Below are 9,708 nucleotides of genomic sequence, written 5' to 3'. Positions count from 1 at the left end.
GAGAAGTCCAAAGTGTTAAAAAAAAAAAAAGTCTTTTATGCAAAAGAATGTCTTTCTGCATCAGTGAATAGTAATGCTCATCAGAATTTCCTAATAGCACAAAAACAAAGCCAACTTTATACATTTGATCAGATGTCAAAGTAATGGGAGGTGGACTATTATGTCAACCTTAGTCAGAGCTCCTGCTAGCTTCTTCCTGTACACTGTTCACCAATTGGAGTAAAGTGGACTTTGTGAGAGAATAATGTTTGATGGCCAGGACCTCTTTTGGGCATTTCTTCCTAAGTGGAATACACAACAGATAAGGGAGTAGGGGAGGTATTACAGGGAAGCTACTCTTTCCAGCTCAGAAGGAGTTGATGAAGCCCATATATGCATTCGAGAAGCCCATGGGATCCTCTAGCTGTGGATAGTGGCCAATGTGGTCATCAAGAATCAACACTGTGGACCGCGGCAGCGTTTTCCTGTACAGCTCCAAAAACTCTGGATAGGGATTTACAGGATCCAATGGCCCATAGATAAAATGAATGGGGATAATTACAGAGGCAAGAGCTCCCACACAGCACCTTCTGAACTTCTTCCTCTGATTGACGTACTGTAAGAAACTGTCAATGACTAAGTTCCCGTCATTGTTGCAGATCCCTGCCCCCATGTCCCACAGCTCACTCTCAGAGGGCCGAGTATACGGCCCAAAGACTGGGGTGAGACCTCGAGAGAATACGAAGAAGTTCATCAGTCGTGTGAGGATGGGTGACAGCACACCTCCATCTTTGAGTAGCTTTTGGAGAAGGAGTCTCAGGAAAGATCCCTCCATTTGACAGACAGAGACTCTTTATGGCAAGCCGACCAGATCGATTCCGCTTGTACCTGTGGAGAAGCTCCTGAGCAACAATATCTCCATAGTCATGAGAAAGAAGGTTGTTCCTGTGGTTCTGGAGCCCCAGATGCCGCAAAAGCGCTTCCACGATGCTGGCCTGCTCACATATGGAATAGTGATGTTGTCTCGGTTTGTCACTGAAGCCAAAGCCTAAGAAATCAAGGGCAATCACCCGATGAAACCTCAAGGTCAGACCTTCCCAAATCTTGTACTAATCGTAGCTGGATGTTGGAAAATCATGTAAAAGCACAACTATCTCTGGACTTCCAACCACACCCACAGAGTCTTGGTAGAAGATACGCAGTCCCTTGTAAGTGAAAAACTTGCCTGAAGACTTCCATGAGGGAAGGGCAGGGGAGAGCTGAGGGGGTGGGATGTGCAGGTACGTAGCAAGCAGGAGCACGGCCAGCAGCCCCACCTGGACCCACCACTCCCTCATCCTGATTCAGGTAAGACCTGGGCTGTAGGTCTCCATGTTTGGGAGAACCAGTTGTACATGCCTCTGTCTTCTTCTGTCTTCTTCTAGAATAAAATTGTTCTCTAAAAACTACAAACTAATCTATTTGGGGTTTGGAGAGCAGATGAGCAAGTGTAGCTTCTTATTTAAATAGACCAAGCATGTTGGTTGTCGGCAAGTGAGAAGATAGGATGTCATCCATAATAATAGGAGGAATAGCCCCTGTCCAACAATTTTGCAGTTTTCTCTGAACATTCTAGTAGCAGGAAGTACAGAGACTGAAGTAGTCAAACTGTCCCATATCTATGGATGTCCGGAATAACTTAAGAGGTCAAGATTGGACAAAAAAAGCAAAAAGACCATGGGAAAAGTATAGCTCACAAAACTTTTAATTCTGCAGCTGCTATTCCTGTTATTCAATGTAATGAAAGGAAATATCCCTCTCTATAGCAGAAACAAAGAAAACCTAACCAGAGCAAGAGAGCAAAGGCCTGTTTGGAAGAGTTGGTAGAAGCATTTGATAAGTGTCCTCAGAATTAACATAAAGGTCAAGGAGAATGAGGATAGAGAGAAAAACCTGAGAAACAATTTGAAAAATAATCAATACCTCAGACACACAGAGGAATTTTGAACTCATGAATACCAAGCTGGGAAGCAGGTTTTTGCTGAGAGAATCCTGGAGAGAAAACAGAAGGCCAATACCCTGATGGAGTAAGGGTGGATTTTCTCTTCCATCTGACAAGTAAATGTGTTTCATGTATTGTGATATGTGGCTGTCTCTGGAGCTTTGACCAGTTATGAATGTTATTTCATCATATGCATAACCTGTGAAAAAAAATCCCATATAAATGATTGGGATTACTGCACTGTGCACTTCACAGCTGCATCCAGTTTATAAATAATTGAAAAAGATTCACCTCCCAGGTGGACTCCATATAGGATACATAAAATAAAATTAAAAGTTAGATGAATGCAGTTCCATCTAGGCTCGTTATAATGTGAAGGCCATTTCATAATGAAGAATACTCAAGAATGACATCTGAAACAATAGTTTCTCAGGTTGATGAGCTCAGTAATGAATCTCTCTGTTATTTCCTTCCAAGACTGATTAAAATAGCACTTGAGTTTCTGAATATACTGAAGTGCTTTTAAATGAAGCAAACAGCTGTCTGGTGAAAAACAAGGCAGAGCACACTAATCAGGGGTTAATGTCTTTATGGTGAAACCAAATCCCCTCAACAAACTCATGAATGAAGGTATATCTTTCATATGGAAGAATTCTGATTTTGTAAGGAAGGCTTCTCTTGAAGTAGGGGGATTGTTGCAACTTTATTAAAACTGGATCAATCTTAGGAATCTATTTACTAATTTTATTTGCATTCTCATGAATAAGGTCTGCTAGGGTCTATGTCCTACCAATTACTCAAGAATTACTTACTAAGAACCTACTGTGTGAAAGTTTTAGACCTGGTTGGTGAATAAAACTGAATCAGATCTAACTCTCACTAGAAAGAGCACTCAGACAGTTAGATGATACTTAATATTCATTACTCAGAAAAACATGTTATATTATGATGTATTTCATTGTACCTATGTAATATGTATGTAAAGAAACGTGTAAAATATTGTAAAAGTTTATTTTTGTTGTCTTTTGCTTTTTAAGTTGGAGTAAGATTAAAATATAGTATTTGAGAATGGGATATTTAACCAGATTTTTTTTAAGTAAGATCTACTTATGCAAGAATAGATAGTACAGGGAGAAAATCCAGGGATCAAAGGAATGAAGAAATGAATAATAGTGGAATTATAAAACTTGAAAAACACACAAGGGAACATCTGTTTCTAGTGATGTGTAAAATATCTTGACCCAAAATAATCTCTCTTCTCTGAACTTTTGTACTATTTTATTAACATTTATAATACATTGCCTTATTTTGTATATACTTGCATGTATCCATGAGCCCTTGATGGGAATCATGTGTGTCTTTGTATTCCCACAGAAAGTGCTTAGTATGTAGTTGGACAGAAAAAAATGTTTGTCCAGGTCAGAATAAGTTTGTGGAAGAGAATGGTCTTAGAAATGATGGGTATGAGACATCTTCTCTCATTACTTTTTGTTCTTCTTTCACATAATAATAACAAGATTTGATTTCTGTATCTCTTCATTCTCCTTAGTTTCTTTTATGCATTTTATTACAGTACTTAAAAACGCACATCTCATTACTTTCTTCAATTTTCATGTGACATGACATCATTTCCTTCATGCCCCTCATTATATTATTTAACGTGCTCATCTCATTACACCTTCCCATCTTGCATCTCATTACAAAACCCTTAAACATGCACATCTCATTACACTGTCCTTACATATCTCATTACACAATTCCATTTTTGTATCTCATTGTCATTTCATTTCTGTATCTTATTACATTAAAACCTAGTTCCCATTATATCTTACATATTTTGAAAATTTATATACTCTCCCGTGCTTCCTTTATGCATCTAATTATCCTGCTTCTCCTTTATGTGACCAGCTCATTACACTTTTTCTTTCACCCATCTCATTTCAGCCCTGAAGGATGCCCATCTTACAGGGCACTTCCTGAGTCATGGCTCATTAAACCAGCTCACGAAGTCACCTCATTACAGCGTTTTAACATATACATCTTATTACATAGAACTCTTCATGAATCTCATTACAATCCTGGAAATACACATATTACTATCCTATTCTATCTTATGCATCTTGTCACAGCATCACAACTACACATCTCATTAAAATATTTATTATTTTAACATATCCCTTTATTATATGTTCCTCACACTGTTTCTTTTCACTAATATTTCAGTATTTCATTACATTTTCACATTTCTGTGTTTAAAAAGAATGACTGTATATATTTTAAAAGAGAGTTTTCTTAAATTGTGTTTCATACATCTTTAAATTGTTTTGTTACTATACTGATGCTTCTCAAACTGGGATGTTATTAGATATGCAGTAAAAACAAGTTCAAATAAGTCTGGGTTAGTAAAAATGTTTGTAAGTTTACATGGTTACTAAAAATTAATCAAATAAAAAACTTGCATTCTTAGCTTAGGAATTCTCAAAGCCTTTTCACCCTATCGAGAATTATAAATATTCATGAAGGAGGCCCAGCCTGTAGTATTTCTCAAATGGATCTGCCACACATTTTATCTACAGCCTACACGTTAAATACACCCAGAACTTGTGTCCCATGGGGCACAGATTAAGAAAGGCTTGATTGTAATATTTTATGTATATAGAGAGAGACACATATATTCACATCTGTATACAGTTCTATATTTACCACCATGTATTTTACCTGCAGCTCTGCATTGCTTCCTAGAACTAATGATAATTCCATGAGTGATTCATTGACCTCATATAGTTGTTCTCAGACTTTGGTGGGTAGCAGAGTCACCTGAAGAACTTGGTAAAAATACAAAGACCTTGGCCTCACCCTATTTCAGCAAGCCTGGGCTTTTATATGCTGAATCAGCTCTCCAAGTGATCCCGATACACATCAAAGTTTGGGAACACTGCCGTACTGAGTACTTACTGTATCATACTCTATGTAAGAATACATGAAGACAAATAGCTATATAAGAAGACATGGGCCCTGACTATGAAATCGTAACACTTCAATTATAGTGGCTACTTTCTCCTTAGCCACTAGACAAAGATATGCAGGTAATTTCTCCCAGTGAGTTGAGCTTCTTATCTAAGTGCTAGCAATATATGGAAGTTGTTCACCTGATGGTTGGAAGACAAGCTTGGCATTGAACAGACCTGGATTTGAATCCCTTTCCCACCAATATCTAATGATCTTGAAGAAGGACATACTACCTCTCTGAGCATCAATTTCTTCCACTGTAAAATGGTGTGATAATACTTCCCATAATATTATTTTTAGGAATGAATAATCATGGAAAACAGAAAAATTTTATCACAATCTCTTGCACAGTGTGGCTCCTCAAGAAGTAGCCATTATCAATAAGTTTATTTTGACCCTTATATGTCACACTAAGACCAATGATTGTGAAGCTACTACTGTGTATCAACTGATTCCCAGTGCACAGAAATAGAGGATTAAATAAAGGCACATAAATTGAGTGCAATGGTGTATTCCTGTAATCCCAGCTACTCTGGAGCCTGAGGTAGAAGGAATGCTTGAGCTCAGCCATTCAACACCAGTTTAGGCAACAACATAGAGAAACCTATCTAAAAATAAATAAATAAATAAATAAATAAATAAATAAATAAATAAATAAATGAGACACACAATCTCCCTACATGATCATAAAGAGAGATTGTACCCAAGCGCCACAAGTTTGTCCATGTTCTAGGAACCTTGTCAAATCTTAGCATATATGGTAGATTATGATCCTGTCATATGATAGAAAACCAGAAGTTACACAATCATACATGCATTAATGTGGTAGTGACCTAGAGGATAGAAAACCTTAGTGCATGTCTTCAAGTTTGAATGATCTTATACAACTAATGGTCTTGATTTCTTACCACCTGTGCAAATGATACTACTAATCCTTGTGTTGCCTACCTCAGCAAACAATTGTAGTAATCACGTGAGATCATCCAGATGCAAATATATTATACAAAAGAATTAATAATACCTTAAAAGGGAATTCATTATTATTTCCAAGCACTTACCAGAAAAGTTAGCTCCTGTGAGAATCTCAGTTATTTACAAGTGTATTTACAGTGTGGTCTCTAGATAGCAAACCTGTTCTTTTAACTATTCAAACTGATTCTTTGAGGGACTCAGACATAGGTCTAGGGATTCTGATTCACACGATCTTAGATGATGCCAAGGCAAGGGTAATTTGTAAAAGCAACCTTTCTCCACCCCCAATATGATGTGGTATAGTTGATAAGTAATCCTAGCACAGTGTTTTCCAAACTTGCCTCCACTTTGGAATCAACTGGGGAGCTTTAAAGACTACTGATGCCTGGGTCCCACCAACAGAGATTCTAAATGAATTGATTTGTGATGAGGTCTTGGAATCAGAATTTTACAAGTCCCTCAGCTAATTCTAATGTGCAATAAAGCTGAAGAACAACTGCCCTTTTAATTCAAAGATCCTATAGCTCTACTATTTGTTTTTTTATTTGAAATAGGAAGGCAGCTTAAAATCTATTTTTATATGATCGGTCTTCCTAAGGATTCCCAGTGGTCTTTGAAACCTGTCTTTCTTCCTAATTACTCTAGAGCTCTTGTCAAAATACTGACATTAGTCCCTGTTCTTTCTCAGAAGTATCTGCTATTAGATGATTTCTTGATTTGGGATGAGAAAGAACTTCCTTTCACTGGCCTCTCAGTTTTCTATCTACCACCTAGCATACTGCTGGCAAAGAGAGCTTACGGAATACCTGGTAATTGACTAATTTCTGGTCATGAATATTACCAAGATGAGAGCTTAAATTAAATACACTAATTAGCATATCTGTTAGAAGAAAATTAAAACTGTGGCTTACTTTCTTTATAGACCAATTCCAAACTTAAACTGAGAAAACAGTTCCTACTAGGAGGTCTACATACTTTTGGAAGGTATCTTCATACTCTGAGCACCAAGGATCATTTTGGAAAAATTCTAAACTTAAAGATGCATTTTCTCTTAAGGATTATATTATTTCCAGATAGAAAGGATATTGGCAGAAACTAGTGTCTACCTGGCTGTAGAGAACTACTTCCAAGTTTGTTTGTCTCTCTATATATTTTATTTATGATAGAAACTGCATTAATAAACTGGCCTAACATAATATATTGTTTCTCACAAGTTTTCAAGTATGGCTGCCCAATATTACAATCTTACCAAGATTACAGAAAATAATGTATAAATAAATATCCTGAATAAAATATGAGTAAGTGAAATTCTGAAATGTTCAATAGCACAATCCCAATTGAAAGCAAAAACAAAAATAAAATAAGAGTTAATAAGAAACAAAAGGAAGGCGAAAACAAAAAGATGTGATAAAGACTTAAAAAATTAAAAGTCTGTATCAAATCCATGGCAAAAATAAGACAAACCAAACGCCTTATTAAACATTTAATAGAATGAAGTATACATTACTGATATTTTAAAGCATTCAAAAATGAAGGAAAACAGGAAAAAAGACTACAACACTCCTCTTGAGAAAATGCTAGCAACATTTCCATTATTTCCATTAAAATCAAAAGTCGGAGGAACAAGATGGTGGACTAGAGGCCTATATTGTTTGCCACTCCGCTAGAAACACCAAATTTTAGCAACTGTCACAAGAACCAAAAATCAGGCAAGCAATAATAAATAATAGTACCTGGTTTTAACTTTTTATAACAAAAGAGGCATTGAAGAGGGGAGGAAAGACAGTCTCAAATCACCAATGCCATTCTTTCCCTATCCCCTTGAAGCACCTGTGTGGCACGGACAGAGAATCTGTGCACTTTGGGAGAGCACAGTGACTGGGGGGCTTTTTACATTGCAGTCAGTGCTGCCCTGTCAGAGTAGAGAATAAAGCCATGCTGGGTGCAGCCAGTGCCCACCATGGAGAAAGCATTTGGACCAGCCAGAGGAGAGTCACCCACCCCAGCAGTTAGAACTTGAGTTTCTTGCAAGCTTCATGACTACAAGCTGAAGTGCTCTGGGGTTCTAAGTAAACACGAAAGACAGTCTAGGACACAAGGACTAAAATTTCCAGGCAACTCCTAATGCAAGGCTGGGCTTAGAGCTAGTGTCTAGGGAGGCATATAACCTAGGGAGACACCTGCCAGGGTAGCTAATGAAGCGCTGATGCCATCCCTCCCCCATGCCCGGGCAGTGCAGCTCACAGAAATAAAAGTGACTCCTTCCTTCAGCTTAAGGAGAGGAGAGTGAAGAGTAAAAGGATTTTGTCTTACATCTTGGATAACAGTTTAGCCACAGTACAATAGGGCACCAGGAAGAGTCGTCAGGTCCCCATTCAAGGTCCTAGCTCCTGGCGACATTTCTAGACATAACTCTGGCCAAAAGGGAACTTGCTATCTTGAAGAGAAAGACCCCAGTCCTGGAAGAATTCATCAACTGGTGACTAAAGAGCTCTTGGGCCCTGAATAACCAGAAGAAGTACCCAGGGAGTATGCTCTGGGCCTCAGGCTCTGAAACATGCTGGCTTCAGGTGTGACCTAGCACATTTCCAGCTGCGGTGGCAATAGTGAAAGACTCGTGTTTGAGAAAAGCAGAGGGAAAAGTAAAGGGGACTTTTTCTTGCACCCTAGGTACCAGCTCAACCACAGTGGGACAGAGCAACAAGTAGCCTCTTGGGATCCTCAAGCCTAGGACTAGGTTATTGGATAGCATTTCTGGACCTGCCGTGGGACAGAAGGGAGCCCACTGCCCTGAAGGGTAAGTACCAGGCCTGGCGGCATTAACCCACAACCTGAGGGAAGATTCCTTGGGCTCTAAGCGAACATTGGTGTGGCCTGGCAGAACCCTCATGGTCTGGTGGTGATGGTGGTAGCCATAGGTAGAGGCTTCTCTGCCTGTGGAAAGGGGAAGGAAAAGTGGGAAAGACTTTGTATTGTGGTTTGAGTGTTACCTTAGTTGTAATAGAATAGAACATCAGGTAAATGGCCAAGGTTTTTGACTCCAATCTCTGGCTCCCGGACAGCATCTGTGGACATACCTTGAGCTTTGGAGAGCTCACCAGCATTTAGGGAAGGGCCTTGGGCAAGGCCCAGTGCTGTTCTGGCTTCAGGTGTGACTCAGTGGAGTCCCACTAGTGGTGACCAGAAGGGTGCTTGCATCACCACACCCCCAAGCTCCAGTTGGCTCAGCACAAAGAAAGAGAGACTAGGTTTGTTTGCAAAAATGGGAAAATACAAGCATCTCTGCCTGGTAATCCAGAGAATTCTACCAGATCTTATCCAAGACCACCAAGGCAGTATCTCTATGAGACTTCAAAAACCACAGCCTTATTGGGCTTGTGGTCCAAGTCTCTTCAAATACCTGGAAAGCTTTCCAAAGAAGGACAGGCAGAAACAAGCCCAGAAGGTGGAGACTAAAATAAAGACTTAACTCTTCAATGCCCATACACCAGTGAACGTCTACAAGCATCAACACCATCCAGGAAAACAAGACCTTACCAAATGAATCAGATAAGGCACCAGGCACAAACCCTGTAGAAACAGAGACTTCAAAATACTTTGAGGAAAATTATTTGAGGAAACTCAAAAATATTCAAGATAATACAGATAAGGAATTCAGAATTCTAGCACATAAATTTAACAAAGAGACTGAAACAATGAAAAAGAATCAAGCAGAAATTCTAGAGTTGAAAAATGCAATTAACATGCTGAAAAATGCATTAGAGTCT

The 9,708-nt window shown here is 38.8% G+C and overlaps 1 pseudogene; it reads right to left on the bottom strand.

Annotated features, from left to right (window-relative positions):
• Positions 1–265: 265 nt before the first annotated feature.
• On the bottom strand, positions 266–1,316 carry LOC116485116 (mesoderm-specific transcript homolog protein-like; annotated as a pseudogene).
• Positions 1,317–9,708: the final 8,392 nt, after the last annotated feature.

This window comes from Hylobates moloch, unplaced genomic scaffold (assembly GCF_009828535.3).
Source record: "Hylobates moloch isolate HMO894 unplaced genomic scaffold, HMol_V3 SCAFFOLD_16, whole genome shotgun sequence".
Lineage (NCBI taxonomy): Eukaryota > Metazoa > Chordata > Mammalia > Primates > Hylobatidae > Hylobates > Hylobates moloch.
Note: the sequence above shows the minus strand (reverse complement) of the source record. Positions and strands in the feature narration are given on the sequence as shown.